The sequence below is a fragment of the Monodon monoceros genome, unplaced genomic scaffold, assembly GCF_005190385.1.
Source record: "Monodon monoceros isolate NGI ecotype Baffin Bay Population unplaced genomic scaffold, NGI_Narwhal_1 Super_Scaffold_14, whole genome shotgun sequence".
NCBI lineage: Eukaryota > Metazoa > Chordata > Mammalia > Artiodactyla > Monodontidae > Monodon > Monodon monoceros.
The window spans coordinates 41,033,570-41,060,786 of record NW_021703770.1 but is presented as its reverse complement, the minus strand read 5'-3'; the positions used below and the strand labels follow the sequence as shown (position 1 = coordinate 41,060,786).

General features: G+C 35.8%; 1 pseudogene; it reads left to right on the top strand.

The window, feature by feature from the left end:
• The first annotated feature begins 20,553 nt into the window (after positions 1-20,553).
• LOC114895330 lies at positions 20,554-24,029 on the top strand (annotated as a pseudogene).
• Positions 24,030-27,217: the final 3,188 nt, after the last annotated feature.

The following is a 27,217-nucleotide window of genomic DNA, read 5'->3' as shown; positions in this document are numbered from 1 at the left end:
TAGGTGCATATATATTTACAATAATTATATTTTCTTCTTGGATTTATCCCTTGATCATTATGTAATGTTCTTCTTTGTCTCTTGTTACAGTCTTTGTTTTAAAGTCTATTTTGTCTGATGTAAGTATTGCTATCCCGTCTTTCTTTTCATTTCCATTTGTATAAAATATCTTTTTCCAACCCTTCACTTTCAGGCTGTGTTTTTCTTTAGATCATTAATGAGTCTCTTGTAAGCAGCGTATATATGAGTGTTGTTTTTGTATCTATTTAGCTACTCTATGTCTTTTGGTTGGAGCATTTAGTCCATTTATATTTAAAGCAATTACTGATATGTATGTACTTATTACCATTTTGATAATTGTTTTTACTTTGTTTTTGTGGTTCTTTTATTTTCCTTTCTCCTTCTTTTGCTCTCTTCCCTGTGATTTGATGACAACCTTTAGTGATATGTTTGGATTTTTTTCTTGTGTGTGTGTGTGTGTGTGTGTGTGTGTGTGTGTGTGTGTTTGTGTGTGTATCTAGTATAGATTTTTGGCTTGTGGACACCAGGAGTTTATATATAGCAATCAATATCTATATATATTTCTATATCTATATGGTTATTTTAAGTTGCTTATCTCTTAAGTTCAAACGCATTTTAACAACCCTGTATTTTTACTCCCCGCCCTACCAATTTACTGTTTGTGACATTAAATTTTACATCCTGTTGTTTTGTGTATCCCTTAGTTACTTATTGTGGATATAAAATATTTTACTACTTTTGTCTTTTAACCATCCTACTAGGTTTATAAGTTGATTGATCTACTACATTTACTGTATATTTCCCTTTAACAATGAGATTTTTCCTTTCATAATTTAATATTTCTAGTTTCAGCCTTTTCTTTTTAGTTTGGAGAAGTCCCTTTAGCTTCTTGTAAAACTGCTTTGGTGGTGCTTTTAGCTTTTGCTTGTCTGTAAAACTTTTGATCTCTCCTTCAAATCTGAATAAAGCCTTGCCAAGTAGAATAATCTTCATTGAAGGTTTTTTTTTTTTTCTTTCATCACTTTAAGTATATTGTGCCACTCCCTTCTGTCCTGCAGATTTTCTACTGAAAAGTCAGCTGATAGCCCTTTATGAGTTCCCTAGTACACAATGTTGCATTTTCCTTGTTGTTTTTAATATTTTGTCTTTATCTTTAATTTTTGCCATTTTAATTATGATGTATATTGGTGTGGTTTTCTTTGGAAACCTCTTTGGGACTCTCTGTGATTCCTGGACCTGGATGTCTCTTTTCTTTCCCAGGTTAGGAAAATTTTCAGCTATTATGCCTTTAAATATGTTTTCTGCCCCTTTCTCTCTCTCTTCTTCTTTTGGGACCCCTATAATGCCAATGTTAGTTCACTTGATGTTGTCCTAGAACATCTCAAACTGCCCTCATTTTTTTCTTCTGTTCAGCTGAAGTGATTTCCACTACTCTGCCTTCTTGTTTGCTGATCTGTTCCTCTGTATCATCTAATCTACTCCTTCCTCCTTCTAGTGTATTTTTTATTTCAGTTATGTATTCTTCAGCTTTGATTGGTTCTTCATTACATTTTCTAACTCTTTGTTTAAAACTTCTAACTTCTTACTCTGCTCATATAATCTTCTCCCAAGTCCTTTGGACATCTTTATGATCATTACTTTAAACACTTTATTGGGTAGATTGCTTCTCTACTTCACTTAGTTCTCCTTCTGGGGTTTTATCTTGTTCCTTCATTTGGAATACATTTCTCTGTTGCCTCATTTTTTCTTATTTGCTGTTTTTATTTCTATGTATTTTTATGTAGGTTGGCTACATTTCTTGATCATGGAGGAGTGGTCTTATGTAAGAAATGTATTATGGGGCCCAGCAGCACCCTCACCTCTGATTATGAGAGCTATATATTTTTGGGGTGCTCTTTATGTGTGCTGCATGTGTCCTTCTGTTGTGGCCAGGCCAACTCCTGTGAGAATGCTGATAGGTGTGGCTGGGCCCTGGTCCAATTGGTTGTCAGGCCTTGCCTTGTGTGGAGACTGCCTACTGCTGGTGGGTGGGCCTGGATCTTGGCACTAATAAGCTTGAGGAAGGATTTCAAAATGGAACTCAACATCATTAGTGTTCTTGTGGTGGGATGAGCTTCTCAACATGGCTGCTGCCAGCACATATGTCCCCAGGGTGAGTTTTAATTGCATCCTGCCTCACTGGGAGGCTCTGCAGGATCACCAACTGGGTATGTCCCAGATTCCTTTCAGATTACTGCTGCCCTGGGTCTCACAGTGTGTAAGATTTTATGCATTCCTTTTAAGAGAGGAGTTTCTATTACCCATAGACCTGTGGCTCTCCTGAATGTAAGTCACACTGGCCTTCAATGCCAAATATTCTGGGGGTTCCTCTTCCTGGTGTCAGATCCCCTGGCTGGGGAGCCTTATGTGGAGCTTGGATCCCTTGCTCCTTGGGGAGAACTACTTCAATTGTAATTATTCTGCCTTTGTGGGTTGCCTACCCAGAAGTGTGGGTCTTAACTATATGTGTCTCTGCCCCTCTTACCAGTTTTATTGTGGTTCCTTCTTTATATCTTTAGCTGTAGAAGATCTTTTCTGATAGTATTCAGGTTGTTCTCATGGATAGTTTCTCTGTAAATACTTACAATCTTGGTTTGTCTGTGGGAGGAGGCGGGCTCAGAGTCTTCTTTTACCACCATTTTGGCCACTCACTAAGAACAGAAGTTATTCTACCTGGAGCTTGCTGACAGCATCTGAAAATTCTTTGTCACATATTTTATTGGAGGGAAGTCATGTTGAAGTCAGTATTGACATGGAGAGAGTCTCAGCAATTTATGGTTTTGATATTCATTTTTGCTTGGGTTCTAAATAGTACACATTATTTCCACCCAGAAGACACTACACTGGTATATCATGATATATGGCAGCTTAACCATTCCAAATGGATTCTATTCTAGCGTTAAAAATTCTATTATTTGAAGTTTTAAAATGACTTACAGTTTTAGTTTTCAGTTTCACATTGAAAATTCTAAGATGAACAGTGATTTAAAAAATATTTAAAGTCTGCAGAGACACAGACAATATTTTCTTAATAAAACATGAGTTGGATTTTTTTCTCATTCTTAGCTAATTTTTCAAGACAAATCACTCTACCTTTGAAACTGTATGCTCATACCCACCGGGTTAAAATAAGGCAAAAGATGATTAATTAAGACCCTTTAGCTTAGCTTGCAGAACAATAGAAAAACTACAGATGAGAAAACAGCTTGCTGACATCCTCCTTTGACTGAACATCACTCAGATGTATTTAGGGACTAGAATGATCAGTGAATTTTAGATGTCATGGGCTGAAAATTTACTGCATTAAACACATGAACCCCCCTGAATTTACACATACAACCCATGAAGAGACATGAAAGACAGTTGCAGCTGTTCAGAAGACACTTAAAACTTCTCTTTACCCTCCTACCAATCATTTCTTAGTCCCAACACCCTCTCATTCCCTCCTCCCACAATAAATATCCCACACAAAACATGAGTGGGGAGAGAGAACTGAGCCTTGCCTTCTGTCTCTTTGCTTGGCCACTCTACATTAAAGCCTTTTCTCTCTGAAAAAGAATGTTGCCTTGGTGTTTGAACTTTCCATTGCACAGCATGAAATGAGCCCACTTACTCAGTTACACCTTCCAAGAAGTAGCTAAAACTGTATGCTTATCTTCAGAGTACTCGAATGCTGGGGATTTGACATAGAGATGTTTGAGAAAAGCAAAGACAAAGGCATAAACGTAGGAAATAGTAGGACATATTCATCCAAGGAGTTTAGTATGATTGGAGCATAAAATCTGTGTGTGAGAGAGAAATAAGACTTGAAAAGTAACCAGAGGTAATAGCTTGAATCATTTTAGGTTGAGAAGTGATTTGATCACTTTTAAGTTTTAGGAAACTTAAACATGCTGCTGTTGTGTGAACGACAGATTGGAAGGGTGCTAAGCAGATGAACTGGAAGCTAACTGGGAATGATTTGTAATAACTATGACATGAATCAAGGTAGCACCAGTTAAAACAAACTGTGGAGCTTCATATTAAGGTACTTAGGAGATAGAATGAATGGGTTCCATAACTGATTAGATGTGGGTGTAATAGAGAAGGACTAAGATGAATCCCAGGACAACTAATTGTACAGAAGTTCCATTAACAGATATGGAGGACACCAGAGGATAATCAATTTGAAGGGAAGATTATGTTATACTTTGTCTGTGGAGCATCAGAGTATAGACGTCCAGGCAGAAAAATAAAATGGAATTGAGGCAGTGTCAGTCAGTTCTGCTGCAGTAACAAACATCCATAAAACTTAGTGACTTAAAAACAACAGTTTTATTTTCTGCTGATGTTACATATCTCTCTAACACTTACTTAAAGACATCAGATAAAGGAGACTTTATCAATTGGAAAGTGACTGGTCCTTGAACAGGAGAGAACTTTGTATCAATAAAATTGCACACTGTCTTTTAGAGACTTCTGCCTGGAAGTCACACGTGTCTATTCTGGTTAAAGTTATACTGGCCAAAAAAAGTCACACAGGCATGTGTAACTTCAAAGGAGTAGGAAAGCACAATCTTATTCATATATATGCCTAGAAGAAAAGAGCAGAACCAGAACATTGATGGACAGTAACATAAATTGGGAACCATCAATAATAAGTGCTCTTTGAAGATATTATAGTAGATAAAATCAGCTCAGGGATTATATATATTTTGAAAATAAAAGAAAGCTAAGAACAGAATCCTGGGGTACACCAACATTTAAGTACAAGAATTCATAATAAAGGTGACTATAAAAGGAGACATCAGAGATCTGGGTGAAGAATCACTACAAAAACTTTAGTAAAACCATCAACTAGAATTCACAAAGCAATTTCACATACAATATCATTTTAAAATACCCATTAAGTATTTTGAGACTCTAGGAAGTTGAGTAATTAAGTTTTGTTCTATGGAATTGAACCTATTATGCCTTCCAGTATTATCCAAGTGACTGACTCTTTAGGAGACTATGGAAAGTAGGTAATCATTAGTAGGACAATGAATTTTTTTTTTCCAAAACAATATTAAAAAGGAGGCTTAACAGAGGTAAGAATGCTTTGCAAATCCTGTGTCCTAGGAATAAAAACACCTAGTAAATAAAGAAATATGCACAAGAAAGTGACCAGTGCAGGGCAGAGTCTTGGCTGTCACTTCATCAGTATATGGATAGGATTTACAATGATGGTAACTTTTCATTATTATTTCCTTAAGATAACTTCCCAGAAGTGGAATTGTAAGGTCAAATAATTGCATATTTTTAATACACATGATATCTCATGTCTATGAAGCCTCCAGAAAAATTACATCCATCTATGCTTGAGTCAGCTGGGTATAAGAGTGCTTATTCTTGAATTGTTGTAATGTAATTGTTTACATTTTTTCAAACTATAAATAATGTTAAATAATGTTTTGTATAACATTTTACTTTTCATTTCTATTGAGGTATGACATTTATGTATATGCTTTTATTCATCTGTATTTCTTTTTCTTATTAATGAAATTGCCCATCATATTCTTCTCTGATTTTCTTTTGGGTTTCTATCTTTTTTTCTCATTGATTTTTTTTCCTTCCAGTTTTATTGAGATATAATTGATGTATAGTACTGTATAAGTTTAAGGTGTACAGCATAATGTTTTGACTTACATACATCATGAAATGATTACCACGGTAAGTTTAGTGAGCATCTATCATCTTATACAGATATAACATTAAAGAAATAGAAAAACAAAATTTTTGCCTTGTGATGAGAATGCTTATGATTTACCCTCAACAACTTTCATGTATAACACACAGCAGTGTTAATTACATTTATCATGTTGAACATTTTTTCTTGCTGATTTTTAAAAGCTTTGATAAATATGTAGCATATGTGTCAAATATATACATATAAAAACTGCCTGTATGTCCAATAATAGGGTATTTTAAAATTTAATTTTGGTATAAATTTTCATACATTTACCCAAAATATGTTGAACCCACAGGTTTTCGGATATTCAGATAGATGTTGGGGATAGCACAGTGAATAAAACAGACATGGCCCTGTCCTCATTGATATTATGACCAAGAAAGGTAGATAGACAAGAAGCAACTAAGCTAATAAATGAAGTGTTCATTACTGTGACAAGTGCTAAGAAAGAAATGTGAGGATGAAAATAACTGGAGGTTGAAGGACACTTCTTTAGATAGTATCATCAAGAAAGTTTTTTTTGAGTTGATGATATTTAAAATCAGAGCTGTTGGATGAACAGTGGCATACAGTCAGCATTCCAGGTTGAGAGAACACCCTGTACAATGGCTCTGTGGGGAAGACACATTTTAAAAAAACCCGTGTGGCTGGAGTGTGGTGCATGAGGGGAGGAACCAAGCAATAAGGCTGCATGAGTGGCAGGAGTGGATTACCCAGGGTGTATAGGCCATGCTGAGTTGATTGGATTGTATTCCAAAGCAGTGAGGAAGTGATTGAAATGTTTTACAAAGGAAATAACATGATTTTATTTCCATTTTAAGACAATCACTCTGGTTGATATGTATAGAATAATAGAAGGGCGAAGAATAAATTTAGCATGTGTGTGTATCTATTATAGAATGTTGTATCAGTTAACTATTGCTGCCTAGTAAACTACCCCCAAACTATTTGCTTAAAACAACCTCTCAAAGTCTATAGAGAGGTCTGAAGGGAAATTCTGTTGACTTGGATCTGTTTGCTACAAATGTGCTGCAGTCCACTGGCCTAAGCAAGTCACATGGCCAAGCCGAGGGTCAGTGTGTGAAGGTACAAGAACAAGAACGAACACAGGATGGCATGAAAAATTTGGACCATATATTCAATCAATTTAACAAAAATTTCTGTAAGTGAAAAGGTACACTATACTAAGTGATAACAATTATATATAAAGTTATATGTGTAATGTAATATTTTAAAGAAAAAAGCTACTTGAAAGATATACAGTTGATATTGAACAACACAGGGCTCCAACTTTCCTTGAAGTTGAAAATCCATGTAAAACTTTATAAGCCCTTTGTATCCATGTTTTTGAATCCTCAGATTCATCCACCATGGATCCTATAGTACTTTAGAACTTATTTAGTGAAAGAAATCTGTGCGTAAGTGGATCTGTGCAGTTCAAACCTGTGTTGTTCAAGGGTCAACTGTATAGTGTATCGATATGTTAACTGTTATTATCTCTGGGTAGTGGGATGTAAGGTGGTTTGAATACTTTATTTTTCTGTATTTGAAAAATTTTCTGCATTGAGTTTGTAGTAATTTTATAATAAAATGCTATTTCAGAATTCTAGACAAAACCTTTGTTTTATCATAGAGAATGGAGATGAGGGAATAAAGAAGAAGAAAAGAGAGAAATTGAGTTTATTTGTCACAATAATCTCAGAGGTCAACCTGTATCCTGATCACATCCTAGCTCCCTAATCTGTCAAATAAATCTAGCTAACTGTAGGTATTGTTTTATTATGTCAGCTTCTCATTTCTTCTAGGTAACCCTAGAAGAACCTGCTCAACAAATATTTTCCTTGCAGAGCAAAAGAAGTCCCGAACATTCATGTCATCTACCTCTCTCTGGCAGAACCACAGTTCTGTTATTTTCTGATTTAAGTGTAACAAAACAACTATTGGATGGATGCACCATGGATAGTATCAACATAGAATTTTCCACTGTTTATGAATCAATTTATTGATTGTTTTGTTTTGATTGCATTGTTTTGTTATTGATTGCATTGTTTTGTTCTCAAGTTCCCCTGTACTTCACCCACTAGTGTCTGGAAATGACATTTCATGTGAGGGGAGGCTGGTCAGTATATAGTGAGAAGAGTATGGTCTCTGGGGTAAGAAGGTCTGTATTTGAACTGTTTGACCACATGGAAAATTCATTTTATCTCTGAGGTGTCAGTATCCTTATTCAGAAAAAAAGGGATAAAAGAATAATAATACCATCTACATATGGCTACCCAGAGGAACAAAAGTGATACCATATGTAAAAGTCCTTTTTAAACTGTAATGCTTTCAAAATGCTTAGTCTCTTTTGGTACCATCTATTACTTGAATTAAACATAGACTTTTTTGTCGTCCTCTTTTGAAAGTCAGATAGCTCTGAGAGGAATAAGAGCTTATGATAAATACACCTACATAATAATAAAGTCTTACTGTCAGAGAAGAAAAAATAAATGTTCCGTAACACATTGAGTTCAAAAGTTGAGGAGAGAAATGGATGAGTCAAATTTTAAGTGTTTTAAAGTGTGCCTAAAACTGACATCCATTTTCTTGATCAAAAACTTGGGATGTTGAGGAGAGCATGTTCAATAAAAGGGTTTATTATTATCAATGGATTTTAAATTGCTTTCAAGAAAATTGTTCTTGATCAAATTTGCCTTGCCTTGTAGTTTAAAAAATGTAAATATAGCAGCTGCATAGCACAGGGAGATCAGCTCAGTGCTTTGTGACCACTTGGAGGGGTGGGATAGGGAGGGTGGGAGGGAGACGCAAGAGGGAGGAGATATGGAGATATATGTATATGTATAGCTGATTCACTTTTTTATAAAGCAGAAACTAACACACCATTGTAAAGCAATTATACTCCAATAAAGATGTTTAAAAAATGTAAATATCAATGGGTTTAGCAACAAATAATCTTTATAAAATAGATACTATTAAGTATATTTGAAGGCAGTTAAGTCAAATAAGAACATTCTGTATTTCGACCTTGTTCTAGGCATAAAGGAAACTCCAGGATCCCTGCTATTCCCATCAGTTCAGATGAAGTGATTGATTTCTTTTCAGTTGAAATGAAAACTTGTTTTAAATATTTTGAAAATTGTCCAGACAATCATAACTTTCAAGCTATCAGAGAAAGCAGAACTGTGACAAGAAAAACAGTACTGAATTCAGTTGTCCTATCATATGTAACTGCGTGCACTTTTGTTGTCATGGGGCAGAAGGGAGAACAGAAGTAATATTGATGATTAAACATGTGAACTGCTGATCTAAATCCAAATGAAAACTTCTTGGGTGAAGTTGCAGAAAGGTAGATCTTTGGCAAAAATTAACTCTACATATGGGAAGTTCACTACTGAACACCTCTTGCACTAAATGAATGTAGTTTCAACACACTGTTCCTGGTCACTTGATATCCACTGAGCTCTCTTTTTGGTCTTGTTATTTATGAGCTTTATGACCTAGGTTCAGTATTAAATTTCTGAAAAACTCATTTTCCTCTTTTGCAAAATTTACTTTATGCCATTACAAAAATACACTTTATTTAGTGTCTATACACCAGGCAAATGACATACATTATATCTTTTCATTCTCAAAACAGTACTACGAGTGAAACTGAGGCAAAATAGAAAATAAACAACTTGCCCAAGATCACATAGCTGTTAGGTGGGGCAATCTTAATCTAAATCTAGTTTTCTACCACTTCACACTGCCCATCAGGATAGGGCATAAAATAAACACTCCCCAAATGTTAAATCTCCTCTCTTTGTTCCCTCCTACAAAGTACTATTGTTATTGAGATGAGAAGAACCTAGGGGTAAGACAGGAATAAAGACTTGAGGATATGGGGAGGGGGAAGGGTAAACTGTGACAAAGCGAGAGAGTGGCATGGACATATATACACTACCAAACATAAAATAGATAGCTAGTGGGAAGCAGCCGCATAGCACAGGGAGATCAGCTTGGTGCTTTGTGACCACCTAAAGGGGTGAGATAGGGAGGGTGGGAGGGAGGGAGACGCAAGAGGGAAGAGATATGGGAACATATGTATATGTATAACTGATTCACTTTGTTATAAAGCAGAAACTAACACACCATTGTAAAGCAATTATACTCCAATAAAGATGTAAAAAAAAAAAAAAAAAAGAGATGGACTCTCAACTAGATTTTCTACGGAGAAAACCTGTGAGGGTAAGAAAAAAACAAGACTTTCAGGAATCTTTCAATACTTTCAGTGGCCCACTAGGCAGGCTGGTAGATAAAAAATGCTTTAGTGATGGGAAGAGATGACAGGAGAGATGGAGGAAGTGAGGGGTGAAGAGAAAGGCAATAGAAAGACGTCATAAAGATTATGGGGGTTGAGGGGGATGGTCAAGGATAGAAAAAGGTTTTAGCAGGAGCTTTGAGTTTGAAATTCTAGGAGAAGAAAGTAGTGTCTAAGGAGAAAAATCTAAGAAGGTTTTCTATGTGAAGTACTGTGTGAAACTACTACAGTGCTGTTTAAGGAGGTTTTTTTAGTGAGATGTTGTGCAGACACCGGGCCAGGCTATTTATGCAAACTTCCTGCTTCAGGAAAGGGTCACTGCATGCTCATAACCATTGTCTGCAATACCCAAAGAAGTATAATCCAGAAAGAACTGTGGGGTCATGGAAGAGCAGTGAGGGGAAGAGGAGAGTCCAAGTCTTGGACTTAATTGCTAGAATTAAGTAATATATTCCTTTGTATACTGGAGGTCATAATATCTGTCTCAAAGAGATGTGAGGCTTAGGTGAGCTGATAGTGTGTTATAAACTATAAAAGCTTCATGAAGGACTTCCCTGGTGGTGCAGTGGTTAAGAATCCACCGGTCAATGCAGCGAACATGGGTTCGATCCCCGGTCTGGGAAAATCCGACATGCCTCAGAGCAACTAAGCCCATTGGCCACAACTACTGAGCCTGGGCTCTAGAGTCTGTGAGCCACAACTACTGAAGCCCATGCACCTACAGCCCGTGATCCACAGCAAGAGAAGCCGCCGCAATGAGAAGCCCATGCACCGCAATGAAGAGTAGACCCCGCTTGCCGCGACTAGAGAAAGCCCATGCTCAGCAATGAAGATCCAATGCAGACAAAAATAAATAAATAAGTTAATTTAAAGAAAAAAAAGCTTTTTTTTTTGTGATTTTTTTGTGATAAAAGTTGTGATTATTATACAGCACCTAGATTTGTTAGCTCCCAAGAAGTTCTATGATGAGCAAGGACCACCTTACTAAAAGGCACATTTAGATTTTTCTCTTTCTTGGAACTTAGTGGCCTTCTATAAATTAGTACGTGTTAACATGGTTCTGTCCTAGATGAGGTTTGGAGAGTCAGGAATTTTGGGGAATTGTACTTTAAGAGTAGGTTCTGATGATAAGTCAGACAGCAGTGATCATATTTTCTAAATCAAAATTAAAGACATATGATCAGACAACAGGACAGAGTATTTCAAATAGTATATATCTGGAAAAATCTAAGATCATTGGTCACCAGAACTATAAACTGGCATTTCTAGCAAAGATGCTCCAACCTCTTCTTCTTCAAGGTCTTTGATGAAGGGCAAAATTCCAATTTTATGAAGAAGTGCACTGCAAGTCTTTTAATTTTCCCTTCTGCACCCAGGGGGACAAATAATTAGCACTTTCCTAGGTCTAAATAGGAGAACAGAGCCCAGAAATTCTACTATCAATGCTAGCTTACTAGGAAAAGACATACTTGTGCCATGCATCGCTAGGGATTATAACAGATTAGCAACTAAATTTGAGTTAATTAAAAATAATCAACTATAATAAGAAGAGAGTTTCCAGAAAATTACCATATTGATCAAGTTGCTGTCTAAACAACTTGGAAGACACAAAACAAATTTTGGAGGCCCAATGCCAAGTATCTGAAGAAGCTCATTAAAATTTAAAATGTCACAGAATTCAATTAATTTTATTAATAATGACCATAAAAATACATAACAAATAAATAGCTAGAAGGAGTTTAAGCTTGAGAGTCTATATAATAATACAAAACTTAAAACGTAAAATACGACATGACTTTAAGAAGTTAGGATTGAATGTGAAAGTTGAAGATTAGAAAAAGTGAAAATAACAATGTTTGACAATAAATAAAAATGTATGATGTGCTATGAAATACTTGAATGGGGACCTAAACTTTGAAATTGATAATACTGTATTTTGAAAAATAGATTATTTTAAATCAAGGGCTACAAGGCTTGCCACTAATTTATTTAGAGGGAAAACCTATAAAAATGAATCAGTGTCTTGTATAGTTATAGCTTGGTTGGATTTTAGATCTAGTTATGATCTACTTTAAAGATTTTTAAAAAATCTCTTAAAACATTTTCATTTGAGAAACCCCTAATTTATCAAAGTGAGTGTCTTCTTAGCAAAATAAAATGTTTATTACATGAAGCTTTCAGGGTCTTCAGATGAATGAAAGTAGATTTTGTAAAATGGATTACCTGGTCTAGCTCCCCAAATTATCATAAAACACACTGGATGACACAAATTAACCACAGTTAAAATGTTTCTACTGGTGTAAAAATTAATAATCTGTGTTTCATTTATCAGATTTACTTGTATACAGCTATTTCCCAAAAGGATTTATGATAGCTGTTTGTTTTCTTGAACATTGTTGTCTGCTCTCTTGTTTCAATTTTGTGACTTCTGTTCTCTGTTCAATAAAAAATATACATGGGAAAGGTTGATTGAGAAAACAACCTTTCTAGGAAATAAAGGCAGAATCCAGACTTGGAGGATAACCTCTGCCAAAAGTCATAAGCAAACTTTTCCTTCAACCCACCAGCTCTGAGCTCACTCATAATCCATAAAGTGAAGATATCCATCACTCAGCTAGGCAATACCTACACCAGTGGGAGGATGAGAGCTTTGACAATAAACTCCTAACTATGATAGAAGTTAGGTGCCCAAAGGAGAAAAAGACAAACACAGGCCCAGGGCTCCTTAATAAGGTATTTCAAAAACAAGATGAATAGTGATATAGAAATTAGAACTCAATATCATGAACAGATAAACAGTTCTCACTCCTTCCAAGTTGTCTAGGTGATTTGCAGAAGACTGGGGAATTACTTGATTCCCCTTTACTTTCAGAAATAGATGAAGTAATTAAAAATCTTCCCCAAGAGAAAGTTCTTGGCCCTGGTGGAGCTACAGGAGATTTCTATAAAACCTTTGGCTTAGCCCTCTCTGTACATTTGCTTGACAAGCTCAATCACTTGGGGGACTCAGGTGGGTTCATCCTTGCCAGCCCTTACATCCAGATTATCTTAATTGCTAAAAAGGATAAAGATACAGAAAACTGTACCACATCTAGGTTGAAACCCCTGATTAAAGTGGATATCAACTCTTGGAAAGGATCTTGATAGTTCTCATCATTATTTGAAATCTGGGACACAGTAATTAGGCAGTCGCTTGGGGATGGGTCATTCTTTGCATAAAATGATTATTTTTTTACCTGGATAACAGTTTCTCTCAGAATGACAGGGCACTAGCAACCCCATTTATCATTTTTTTTACTAAAGGACAGTTTTAAATTTTGGGCAGAGCAGTGAGTATCAGGGATGTACTATAAGCTCAGCAATCCAAGGTCTTCCATTATTTAATGATATGTCTTTTGCTTGTGCTCCAAATGAGTAGGATAATCTCTGTTTTGCTATTTCTCAATGTCCTCAGAGCTGAAGTGGGGAGGCTGGTGTTACATTATACTATTAGCCTGTTGCTACACACACACACACACACTCACACATGGAGGTGTGGAAGGGATAAATTAAAAAAAAATCTTACAGTATGATTCCAGCTATATGACATTCTGGAAAAAGAAAAACTTTGGAGATAGTAAAAAGATCAATGGTTGCCAGGCGTGAGGGTGAGGGACAGATGAATAGTCAGAGCACAGAGGGTTTTTAGAGCAGTGAAACTGTACTGTATGATACCATGATGGTGGATTCATGCTACTATATATGTGTCTAAACCCATAAAATGTACTACACCAAGAGTAAACCCTAATATAAACTATGGACTCTGGGTAATAAAGATGTGTTGATGTAGGTTTAGTGGCCTTCTACATCTGTAAACCTACATCTGGTGGGGGATATTGATAATGGGGGAAGCCATGCATGGATTGGGGCAGAGGGTGTATGGGAAATCTCTATACTTTCTGCTCAATACTGCTGTGAACCTTAAACTGTTCTAAAAATTAAAGTCTTAAAAAATACCTTGCAGGAAAAAATTATTTTTGGTTCTTAAAAGTACAAGTAAGTGGTGGTTGAATAACTGAATTATTTAATAAAGGAGGGTAGGTTTTCAGCCTTCAAAATTCCTGCCTCTACTGTGGTATTCAGAGCACTGCTTTTTATATCCACTCTAGAACAGCCAACACCTGGTAGAATTGTCTCTGTATCTGAGATTTTATTTTATTAATTTAGGTTGTGCCAGGTCTTAGTTGTGGCATGCAGACTCTGTTGCAGCATGCGGGCTCTTAGTTGTGGCATGTATGTGGATCTAGTTCCCCAGCCAGGGATCAAACCTGGTGCCCCTGCATTGGGAGTGCTGTGTCTTACCCACCAGACCACCAGGGAAGTCCCCTGAGGTTTTAAAGTTCATGCCCAATCTAGGACATTTAGCAAGGGGGTGGGGAGGGGCTACTGCTAGGCAGTTCTGTGTACCAAGTGGTCAAATGTTCTCAACTGTGTTTTCGAAAGTTGTGGTGTTTTGTTTTAAAACTGGAGTTAAAGAATGGTATAGAAATGTGAGTGGGAGGGAAAAGAATAATCTAACAACAGTAAGAAAAGACAGTTGCCACCAGCAAAATTATTAAAAATACATGACTTTTCTTAATTGTGAAATGCCTATGACTGTCATACCACCTGGGGTTAAGACTTGACATATTTTAGTACCTAAAAATGTATGTCATCTTGTAAGTGTTTGGGGGGGAATTCTCCAAGGTAAAGCACAAAATGCAAGGGGAGGAAGTCTCGCTTAAAGAAGCTTTCGTTAGGAATTTGGACAGTGAGCCATGTGATATTCTTTACGAAACTGACCTTCAGATTTACACCAAATGAGGTGTCAAGTAAGTAAATGTAAAGATAATCTCAATCTTCTGTGTGGTTACCAAACTTTCCACATCTTAGCTTGTGAAGGAATTATCATAGGGCACTGCTCTGAATTCCAAAAGTGGAGGGCTTTGTCTGAAGCTCTGTGGATTAATAAATTTGGTTCCAGAAACAATATAAAACTTCTCTAGTTTGAGGACATAGGAGGCTAGAATGATTAATAAAATAAATATATTTTTAAAAGTGGATTTGGTATCACAGACAGTCCAAATTCCCTTTTTGCTGTAATCTTTAGATTTTAATTATTTGTGTAAAGCCAGCTAGATATAAGATATAATTGAGCACAAAATAGACAAGGACCCCAATCTCAAGTGTGTATGGTGCTCAGAAGTTGAGGCTTCCAACTAGAGGAAAGGCTCTAAGGTGAGAGTTGGGATGGTAAGATCAAAATCAGAGTATTAATCCAGAGAGTCAGTAAGGGAGTGAGAGCCAACATAAACACTCAAAATGAAAGTGGGGTTTGGAAAAGTCACACTAAATGGAGAGAGGGTTTGAAGGAACCAAGAAAGGAGGAGTAGTATAACTAGGATGGAATGTGATATGAACCCAGATGAATTTTGGAGGTTCAGGACTTAACTGAAATACTGGGCTCATTTAAGCATTCAAAGCAGGGTGAAAAGTAGACTTTTCATATAATAATAAGAAAGTACTGTGAGGATAGTCAAGGTTGGGAAGAGGCCTGTCTTTTAATTCCTCTTATATGTTCCTTATTTTCCCTTCTGATCACGTGGTAAGTAGTTTATTCCACGGATTACCCTGTGAATGTTTGGGAGCCATGGGATCTTGTCCATTTATATAAAATCAAGTATGAACTGCCTTGTCCTCATGCCTTTTATATTCAGTCTCTTTCTATTGGACTCCAGTTTGTATATTGCTTCCAGGAGCTCTCTGTCACAGTGCCACTTGGCTCATGAATTTACAGTGACTTCCTATTTCTTCAGATCCATTATGCAGATATCAGGATCTCCATTAACCCCAATGTATCTTTCCCAACTCACATCTCACTCTTCCTACAGGGTCTTCTATTCTAACAAGGGAAGTAATTTTCTTTCCTCCAGTCCTTACCTATTCTCTTATAATTCTTTGTATTTTCTATCCTTCAAACCAAAGTCTCCACTTCTTTCAAAGCTCATATTAGGGTTCACTGGGTATAAGAAGCATTTGCTTATTAAGTTTACCTTACTTAAACTTTGGTATTTTACTTTATCATAATATATACTCTCTTAAACTTGCATATAGCCTTAGAATTTTTTCCAAGTTGACTCATATATGTGTAGGTTTCTGCCCTAATTACATGGTAAATTCCTGGGCAACATACTTTACTTCTTTTATATTCTCTTTGAGCCTCAAAATGGAAGCTTGAATACATAGGAGGCACTCAAGTAATGCTTATAAAACAGATGATGACATCCCCCTACTGTGACTCCCTATTATAGAGTAATAAGAATTGGTTTTGTAATAAGCAAATGTTTAAGTTTTGTGGTTTTTAATTAATAGTGTATATAAAATTCCATAATTTATATTACTCAGAGTTACAGTGCACTGTGTCTTAATATGGGAATTTTAAGGTAAATTATTTTACATTTATAAACATTTCTACCTATTCCATTTATTTGGGGTGAGAAAGAGTTAGGTTGCTGCTTTGGTTGGTACCAGAGAGATTCAAATAAAATTGGACTGCTTATTAGCACAGGGACATTTTAGGTTCAATCAGCAGAGCACAGTTTTCCAAAGCTAGGTCCATGGGTGGAAGGAGCAGATGTTAACCTATAGAATCCTACTACAGGCATATAAGTAGCTATATAGGTATTATTATAGGTATAAGTACACAGATAGTTATATAGTTAGCAGTTAGTTTATATTAACTATAACTATATTATAGTTAATATAAACTCCTGTAGGTAGTAGTGAGTAGAACCTCTATTTCATATACAGCTGTCTTATTTGGCATCAAATCTTTGGTTAGGCAAAATGTTGTTGTGTGGTCTTTTATCAATGTCACTGAGATTCTAATAACTTTTTAAGGATGACTTGTTCTATGCCTCAGATCTTATTTCCTTGTGTTTCAACCCAACAGTGAGTATTCTGTTGATGACTGTTCTGCATACTGAATGGAGAGCGTTTTGTTTAAAAAGACCTATTTTTCTTTCAAACCAGTGGGGATATCATGTGCCAGATGGTTAATTCCCATGAGTTAATGAGTGTACCCACACACTTCATGATTTGAAATATCCTGCGGACATGTCCTTTGGTGAAAGGATTGCTAGATTTTAATTTACATCTGTATAAGTACATATTTGCTTTTTTTCTGCTGATACCTGGAAAAATAAATTTTTATTCATAATGTGTGAAATATATGCCATTTTAGTTATATAGTCCTCTGATGTTTGTGACTTAAATAATTTACAGAAATATAAATTCTGGTCACACTTTAAGATTACATTTTAATTATCAATTGCATTTAAATTAGAGAGTGAGAACACAGCTTTCTGATGTATGTGTGAAAGGTAATAGTTGGCAATATTCAAATGCATAATTCTTGTGTCCCTGTGTCAATAAGATTTATATTTTTATCTAATGGAAGTTCTTTATCACATCCAATTAATGGGCTAATAATTTATAGCTATTTAAGATGAAGGCAATTCTTGTAAAGCAGTAATGCTAAAATGTCCAAAGATTGGCAAAGGTAGAAAATAACATTTGAATCTGCTTTGAGAAAAGTCTAAAATAAAATTCATCAGTACATTAGATATTTTCAAGTAGTTGGGTAAGGATAGTTGATACATATAGCTAAGTTTATATAATAGTTTATGCTGTAGTGATTCCAGGATATAAAGGCTGAACATAAAAAACAAATTCATAATAAAATATTTATACTAACAGACAATATAGTTATAGGTTTTTAAACATGAAGAATAAAATATTTTTATAATACTCTACAAATGACTGTAATTTGTATATGCAACAAAATTATATGGGTTATTAGCAGCCTACAGTCCATGGTACTGACCACAACGTCTGTAGCTAAGCAAAATACTCAGAAGTTTCAGGGCTTCAAGGTAAGACAGATAGCTCATCCTAGGTGCTAGAATCACTTCAGGTTTTTTATACCCTGTCTCAATTTACAATAACTTGGACTGGCATAACTCCTTCTTTTGTTAGGTGAGAATGAGGGAGGCATCATTTTCTCATTGGGCGATACACCTAAATTTACTCAGGGGATTGACCAAGCAATCAAGTCATAAGGTTGCTGGTAAGAGGATTTCAGGTAACCAAACAACTGATAGGGCTCAATGAAAGCAGTAGCTGAACAAACAAACAGATGAAACAAAATCTTGGGTATTCCTTGGGTAAGTAGTTGGGATGTGAAGTTCTCTCATTATTTTACATGTTTAGAACAGGACAAACTCAAAATGTTGAAAAATAACTTTCTATCCTGTGTCTTACATACTAGAATGTAAATATTAGGAAAGAGAGAATTTGGGGACAAATTTACAGTGGGAAACTAAATACAATGTAATAGGACTATTTTTTCTGAGAAAAGGAGCTTAATAAAGTAATTAAGTAGTCCTCCTAGCATTTCAACATAGACACACTGAGGCAGGATCAAGACGGTAGAGAAGGAAGACTGTGAGCTCACCTCCTCCGAGTTTTGACACATCAAAACTACAAGTAAGTATATAAAAAGTCTCTCTGAGAATGATCTAAAGACTAGCAGAACAGCTATTCTACAATTAAGGATATATAAAAAAAAAACAAAAAACAACAAAAAAAACCCCACTGAGACAGGTAAGAGGGGAAGAGAAGGAATTTAGTCAAGACCCATACCCCCAGTAGGCAACACAAAGTGAAAGGAGATATCTCAAACTTGGAGGTCCTCCCTAAGGAGTGAGAGGTTAGAGTCCACTATGGGCACCCTAGCCCTGAGATCAGTACATGAAAGACAGCTCCCCTCTAACTGGTTTTGAAAACCAGCAGGGCTTAGGACCAGGAGAGCCAGAGGACTGTAGAAAACTAAAAATCTACTCTTAAAGGGCACACACACAAATTTACTTGCTCTGAGTCCCAGCACACAGGAATCAGATTGAAAAGTGCTTGACACTCTAGCCAGCCTTCCATGGCTATTCCAGCATGCACCCCAGCCCACACTAGGCTCTGGCTTCAACACCACTGTCAAAGTAGTGGCTCCCAGCACACTCTGGGAAAAGCCCCAGCTGGTGCTGGGTTTGGCTCTGGTCACCTTCCATCAAGGCAGCAGCCCTGGGTGCACCCCAGGAGAAGCCCCAGCCTGTGCCAGGCTTTGGCTTTAACCCCTCCAACTCCAGATCTCTTCCCCAGACACACCAAGGTGGTGGCCTTGGCATGCACCAGAAAAACCCTCAGCTGGGGCTTGCTTTAGCTCCAGCACTCTTTCTAAAGCCACCAGACACACTCAGTGTACATAGCAATGCTCCTACACAAGGACACATCTTCAAGACTGGGACAGGTAACTGTTTTGTCTAATTTATAGAGAAAAACACAAAAAGTCAAACAAAATTAGAAAACAGGAATATGTTCCAAGTGAAAGAGCAAGATAAATCCCCTGGGAGGGGGGGCAGGGGGGACTAATGATATGGAGATAAGTAATTTACCTGATAAAGAGTTCAAAGAAACTGCTACAAAAATGTTCACTGACTTGGAAGAAGAATTGAGGAACACAGTGAGAATTTCAACAGAAAAATTTTTAAAAAGTACTTATCAAAGTTGAAAAATACAATAAGTAAAATAAAAAATAGGTTAGAGGTAATCAACAGCAGATTAAATGATACAGAAAAATGCATAAGCAACCTGGAAGAGAGAATAGCAGAAATCACCCAATCAGAACAGTACAAAGAAAATTTGAAAAAATGAGGATAGTTTAAGGGACTTTAGGGACAACATCAAGCATATTAACATTCACATTACAGTAGTTCCAGAAAGAGAAGAGAAAGAGAAAGGGGAAGAAAATATATGAGATGACTTAATGGTGAACAATTTCCCTAACCTGCACTAGGAAACAGACATCCAGGTCCAGGAAGCACAGAGTCCCAAACAAGATGAACCCAAAGACATCCACACCAAGACATATCATAATTTAAATGGCAAAATTTAAAGTTAAAGGGAGAATTTTAAAGGCAGCAAGAGAAAAACAAAGAGTCACATACAAAGGAACTCCTTAAGGCAATCAGCTGATTTTTCAGCAGAAACTTTGCTGGCCAAAAGGGAATGGCATGATATAGTTAAAATGCTGAAAGGAAAAATACCTACAACCAGGATATCATTCAGGCAAGGTTATCATTTAAAATTGAAGAGAGATAAGAGTTTCCCAGACAAGAAAAACTAAGAGTTCATCACTACTAAGCTGGCCTTACAAGAAATGTTAAAGGATCTTCTTTAAGTGGAAAATAATAGGCCATAATAAGAGATATGTTTATATGCAAAGGAAAAATATCTTGCCGGTAAAAGCAAATATATAGCAAAGGCAGTGGATCAACCACATAAAAAGCTAGTAGGTAGATTAAAAGACAAAAGTCATAAAATCACTATAACTGCAGTAAGCAGTTACGGGATGCATAAGAAGACGTAAAATATGATATAAAAACATAAAAGTTGGACGGGGGAGTAAAAAATGTAGAACATTTAGAATGTGTTGAATTTAAACAACTATTGGCTTAAATATATATGTATATTTACATATACATATATATATTTTTAAAATCTACATATAGATATAAACATACCTCTTGGTAACGAAAACCCAAAAACCTACAATACATACACACACAAAAAGAGAAAGGAGAATCATCAAATCACAAGGGAAGAGGCTAAAAAAAGAAGAAACGAACAAAGAAGAACTGCAAAAACAATCAGAAAACAAGTAACAAAAGGTCAATAAATACACACTTTTCAATAATCACTTTAAATGTAAATGGACTAAATGTCCCAATCAAATGACACAGGGTAGCTGAATGGATAAAAAAGAAGACCCATCTATATGCTGCCTACGAGAGACTCACTTAAGAGCTAAACACACACATGGACTGAAAGTGAGGGGATATAAAAAGATATTGTATGTAAATGGAAATGAAAAGAAAGCTAGCTGGGGTAGCAATGCTCCTATCAGACAAAGTAGACTTTAAAACAAAGGCTATAACAAAAGACAAAAGGGCATTACATCATGATAAAGAAGTCAATCCATAAAGAGGATATAGCATTTGTAAACATATATGGACATAATACAGGAGCATCTAAATACATAAAGCAAATATTAACAGACATAAAGGGAGAAATTGACAGTATGTAATAATAACAGGAGACTTTAATACTCCACTTACAAAAATGGATAAATCATCCAGACAGAAACTCAGTAAGGAAACATTGGCCGTAAGTGACACATTAGACTGGATGGACTTAATAGACATCTACAGAACATTCCATCCAAAACAGCAGAACATGCATTCTATTCAAGTGCACATAGAAGATACTCCAGGACAGATCACATGCTAGGTCACAAAACAAGTCTCAATAAATTTAAGAAGATTAAAATCATATCAAGCATCTTTTCCAACAACGTTATGAAAGTAGAAATCAATATCAGGAAGAAAACTGGAAAAAACCTCAAACACTTGGAGACTAAACAGCATGCTACTAAAAAATAAATGGGTCAATGAAGAAATAAAAGAGAAAATCAAAAATACCTTGAGATGAATGAAAATAGAAACACAACTTTCCAAAATCTATAGGATGCAGCAAAAGCAGTTTTAATAAGGAAGTTTGTAGCTATACAAACCTACTTCAAGAAACAAGAAAAAATCTCAAATAAACAACTTAAATTTATACTTAAAGAAATTAGAAAAAAAAACAAACAAACAAAAAACAAAGCTCAAAGTTAGTAGAAGAAAGGAAAGAATAGAGATCAGAGTGGAAATAAATAAAATATAGACCAAAAACAATAGAAAAGACCAATGAAACTAACAGCTGATTCTTTGAAAAGGTAAACAAAATTGATAAACCTTTAGTCAGACTCTTATCAAGAAAAAAAAAGAAAGAATGCAAAGAAAATTAGAAATGAAAGAGGAGTTACAACTGATGTCACAGAAATACAGTCATAAGAAAATACTATATGAGTTATATGCCATTGAATTGGACAACCTAGAAGAAATGGATACATTTCTAGAAACATACAATCTTCCATAACTGAATCAGGAAAAAATAGAAAATCTAGTATTGAAATTGAATCAGTAATCAAAAAATTACCAATAAACCAAAGTTCAGAACCAGATGGCTTCACAGGAGATCTACCAAACATTTAAAGAGAAGAGTTAACACATATTTTTCTCAACCTAATTCTAAAAAATTGAAGAGGAGGGAACACTTCCAACTCATTCTTTTTTTTTAAACATATAATTTTTAAAATAATATATATTTTAAAATTTTCTTTTCTTTATTTATTTATATTTTGGCTGCTTTGGGTCTTTGTTGCTGCACAGGGGCTTTCTCTAGTTGTGGCGAGTGGGGGCTACTCTTTGTTGTGGTGTGAGGGCTTCTCATCATGTGGCTTCTCTTATTGTGGAGCAAGGGTGCTAGGACCACTGTCTTCAGTATTTGTGGCACACAGGCTCAGTAGTTATGGTTCATGGGCTCTAGAGCAGAGGCTCAGTAGTTGTGGCACACAGGCTTAGTTGCTCCACAGCATGTGAGATCTTCCAGGACCAGGGCTCAAAGCCATGCCCCCTGCACTGGCAGATGGATTCTTAACCACTGCACCACCAGGGAAGTCCCAAATTCATTCTACAAATCCAGCATTACCTTGATAATAAAACCAAAGACCCTACCAAAAAAAAAGAAAGAAATCACAGGCCAGTATCCCCGATGAACATAGATGCAAACATTTTCAACAAAATATTAGCAAACCAAATTCAACAATACATTAAAAGATTCATACGTCACCGACTGGGATTTATTTCAGAGATGCAAGGATGGTGCAATATCCACAAATTAATCAATGCAATACACCATATTAACAAAGCAAAGGATAAAAATCACATGATCATCTAAATAAATGCAGAAAAAGCATTTGATAAAATTCAACATCCCTTCATGATAAGAAAAAAAAACCTCTCAACAAAAATTGTATAGAGGGAACATACATCAATATGATAAAGTCCACTTATGACAACCCTACAGCTAACATCATACTCAATTGTGAAAACATTATGGAGTTTCCTCAAAAATTAATAATAGAACTGCTACTGGGGCACCAAGACTGCTGTATAGATGCTACCCGGTGGTACTTTCTGCTGCCACTGCAGCAGGCCCCTCTCTGAAGAGTGCAGCCCTCCTCAGTCCAGGGGTATTGCAGGCAACAAGGATCTTTCATACAGGGCCGCCAAGTCTTGCCTCTGTACCACCTCTTCCTGAATATGGAGAAAAAGTTCATTTTGGGCTGATACCTGAGGAGTTCTTCCAGTTCCTTTATCCTGAAACTGGTGTAACAGTAACCTATGTGCTCAGAACTGGGCTTATCTTATATTTACTCTGCAAAGAAATATACGTGATAACTCCAGAGACTTTCTCCACCATATCAACAATAGGATTGCTTGTCTATGTAGTTAAAAAATATGGTGCCTCTATTGGGGAATTTGCTGATAAACTCAATGAGCAAAAAATTGCGCAACTGGAAGAGGCAAAACAGTCTTTCATCAAACAAATCCAGGATGCGATTGATCTGAAGAAGTCACAGCAGGCACTGGTTCAAAAGCTCCATTACCTTTTTGATGTCCAAAGGAATAACATTGCTATGGCCTTGGAGGTTACTTAATGGGAACGGTTGCATAGAGTATACAAGGAGATAAAGAAGCACTTGGACTATCTATCTCTGTGCAGAATATGATGCGTCAAAGGGAACAAGAGCACATGATAGGCTGGGTGGAGAAGCATGTGGTGTAGAGCATCTATGCACAGGAGGAGAAGGAGACAATTGACAAGTGCATTGCACATCTAAAGCTGCTCGCAAAGAAGGCTAAAGCACAGCCAGTTCTGTAAATGCATCTATCCCAACTGAGAGAGCTAGAAATAGTTGATTGACTAAATGGAAACTAGCCTATGTGACAGAATCTTTGTATATCGCTGTCTACTGAAGTTAGAGTTGACCTTTCTTAAAAATGAAAATTTGAGTTTCATATAATGCGAGAAATAAAACAGTCTATTGGCCAGTAAGATGTTTCTCTCATCCTTCTTGCTCTGCATTGAATTGTTCCATGATCACTTCTGAATAAGCAGTTTGCTTTGAATAAAATTTGGTACTGGACTAAAGTTTATCAAGTTACAGTTTAAATTTTTAATTAATTCAACCATCTTGCAATAAGGTGACAGTTGAAACAAACAAACAAAGAAATAGAACTGCCATACAAACCAGGAATTCCACTCCTGGGTATTTACCTGAAAAATGAAAACACTAATTTGAAAAGGTAATGCACTCCTATGTTCATTTTAGCAATATTTATTCAATACAATAGCCACAATATGGATGCAACCTAAGTGTCCATTGATAGATGAATAAATAAAGAAGATGTGGTTATTATTAGCCATAAAAAATAATGAAAGTTTACCATTTTTGACAACACGGATGGGCCTAAAGGGCCTTATTTATGTGAAATAAGTCACACAGAGAAAGACAAATACTGTATGTTTTCATTTATATGTGGAAATTGAAAAACAAAACAAACAAATATAATAAAACAGAAAGAGATTCACAGACACAGAGAACAATCTAGTAGTTGCCAGAGGGTAATGGGTGAGCAGATGTGTGAAATCGGTGAAGGGTCTAAGAATTTCAACCTATCAGTTATAAAATAAATAAGTCAGAAGGATATAGTGCAAAGCACACAGTAATAGGGTAATAACTTTGTATTTTTCATAATCTATAAAAGTATGGAATCACAGCTTTGTACACCCAAAACTAATATAAGATTGGCAGATTGGCAGTTAACTCTACTTCAATACAAAAAAGAAAAAAAAAAGAAAAATCAACTCAATAAATCACTTAAAAAGAAGGCAAAAAATACATAGACACATTAAGGGTGTACTAAGGGCTTTTAATAAGATAAAGTAAAATCAAATAGCATTTAAACAAAAGTATAAGAAAAGTCTTCATGTTAAAAAAACTTTAAAGTTATTAAATGTCATTCAGAGTAAAATAAATGAAGCTAGGTTTTTTGGTATCCATTTAATGTTGGACTTTAGAAAAGATTCGTTAATAACTGGCTGAGGAGATAAAACTAGAAGCCATGTGGGTTTTTTATTCACAGATATTTATCATATCATGTAAGAATCAATTCAGATATCTGCAAAGAGAATACATTATGATGTCAAAGCTTTTTTCATATTTTTACTTTGTATTTAAATCCAAAATCAGATAATGGATACATCACACCAAAGAATTCATTTCTCGCTGCAGTCTGGCTATTTTGCTTTGATATTTTCAACTAGCTTATTCTTCCTGTATTACATTTTACTTTTTCTTCATCTTTTTTTTTTTTCACATCCGTACATTTCTCTTTTTTTTAATTGAAGTATAACTGATTTACAATGTTGTGCCAATCTCTGCTGTACAGCAAAGTGACTCAGTTTTACACACATAGACCTTTTAAAAAATATTCTTTTCCATTATGGTTTATCCTAGGAGATTAGAAATAGTTCCCTGTCCTATACAGTAGGACCTTGTTGCTTATCCATTCTAAATGTAATAGTTTGCATCTACCAACCCCAAATTCCCAGTCCATCCCTCTCCCTAATCCACATTGTACATTTCTTTGCTTCATTCAGTTCAATTTACTCTAATGTCTAGAAAGAATATTATAACTCAACCTTAGTGTAACAGTTTATAACCTCCTGATTTTGTGATCTTTTTAAGGACTGTTATATTGACAAGTAAATTATACTTACATCAGCCAATTTATGTACTTATGTACTTCAAATTTAACTTTATCACTAGTTGTCAAATTCTCCCCTGTGACCTTTTTAATGTTCCAATGTATTTGGCAATGTATGTTTTTCATTGACATTTCAATTTTGTTTTGCAGCATGCTAAAGTTACAAGAAAACAAATGACTGAAAGTTAAACCTGAGTCAAACCAGGCTAAAGTTAAGTTTCAGGAGTGTTTGGGAAGACCTTATTTTTGTTGAATGCATTGACTTCTGGACCCTCTAGGATCCAGAAACATTCATTCAAGATCTGGATGTTGAACTTTATTTGGAAGGACGTAAGAACAAGGACAGGAGATCCTCACAAAACAAATCCAGAATTTAGACTTTCTTTCCACTAACTCTATGTTTTCATTTTTTGTTTTATGGTCAGTGAATGAAACCCCAAATCATTTAAACATTTTGCTTTTTAGTATGTAACATTTTCCTTTAGTGAGTTAATTACAATTTTGCTTAATTGTTTTGTTTCTTATTTCATGCCCAATTCATCCCAGATGCTATAAGTTGCTCTTCACAACTTTGTTTACCTTGATGTCTCCTATTTTCTCCTGTACCTAGTACCAGGCATGATGCCTACTAGATACACTTTTTTTTTTTTAGCATCTTTATTGGAGTATAATTGCTTTACAATGGTGTGTTAGTTTCTGCTTTATAACAGAGTGAATCAGTTATACATATACACATGTTCCCATATTTCTTCCCTTTTGCATCTCCCTCCCTCCCACCCTCCCTATCCCAGCCCTCTAGGTGGTCACAAAGCACTGAGCTGATCTGCCTGTGCTATGCGGCTGCTTCCCACTAGCTACCTATTCTATGTTTGGTAGTGTATATATGTCCATGCCACTTTCTCACTTTGTCACACCCTACCCTTCCTCCTCCGCACATTCTCAAGTCCATTCTATAGTAGGTCTGCGTCTCCATTCCCATCTTACCCTAGGTTCTTCATGACTTCTTTTTTTTTTTTCTTAGATTCCATATATATGTGTTAGTATACAGTATTTGTTTTTCTCTTTCTGACTTACTTCACTCTGTATGACAGACTCTAGGTCCATCCACCTCACTACAAATAACTCAATTTTGTTTCTTTTTATGGCTGAGTAATATTCCATTGTATATATGTGCCACATCTTCTCTATCCATTCATCTGTTGATGGACACTTAGGTTGCTTCCACCTCCTGGCTATTGTAAATAGAGCTGCAATGAACCTTTTGGTACATGACTATTTTTGAATTATGGTTTTCTCAGG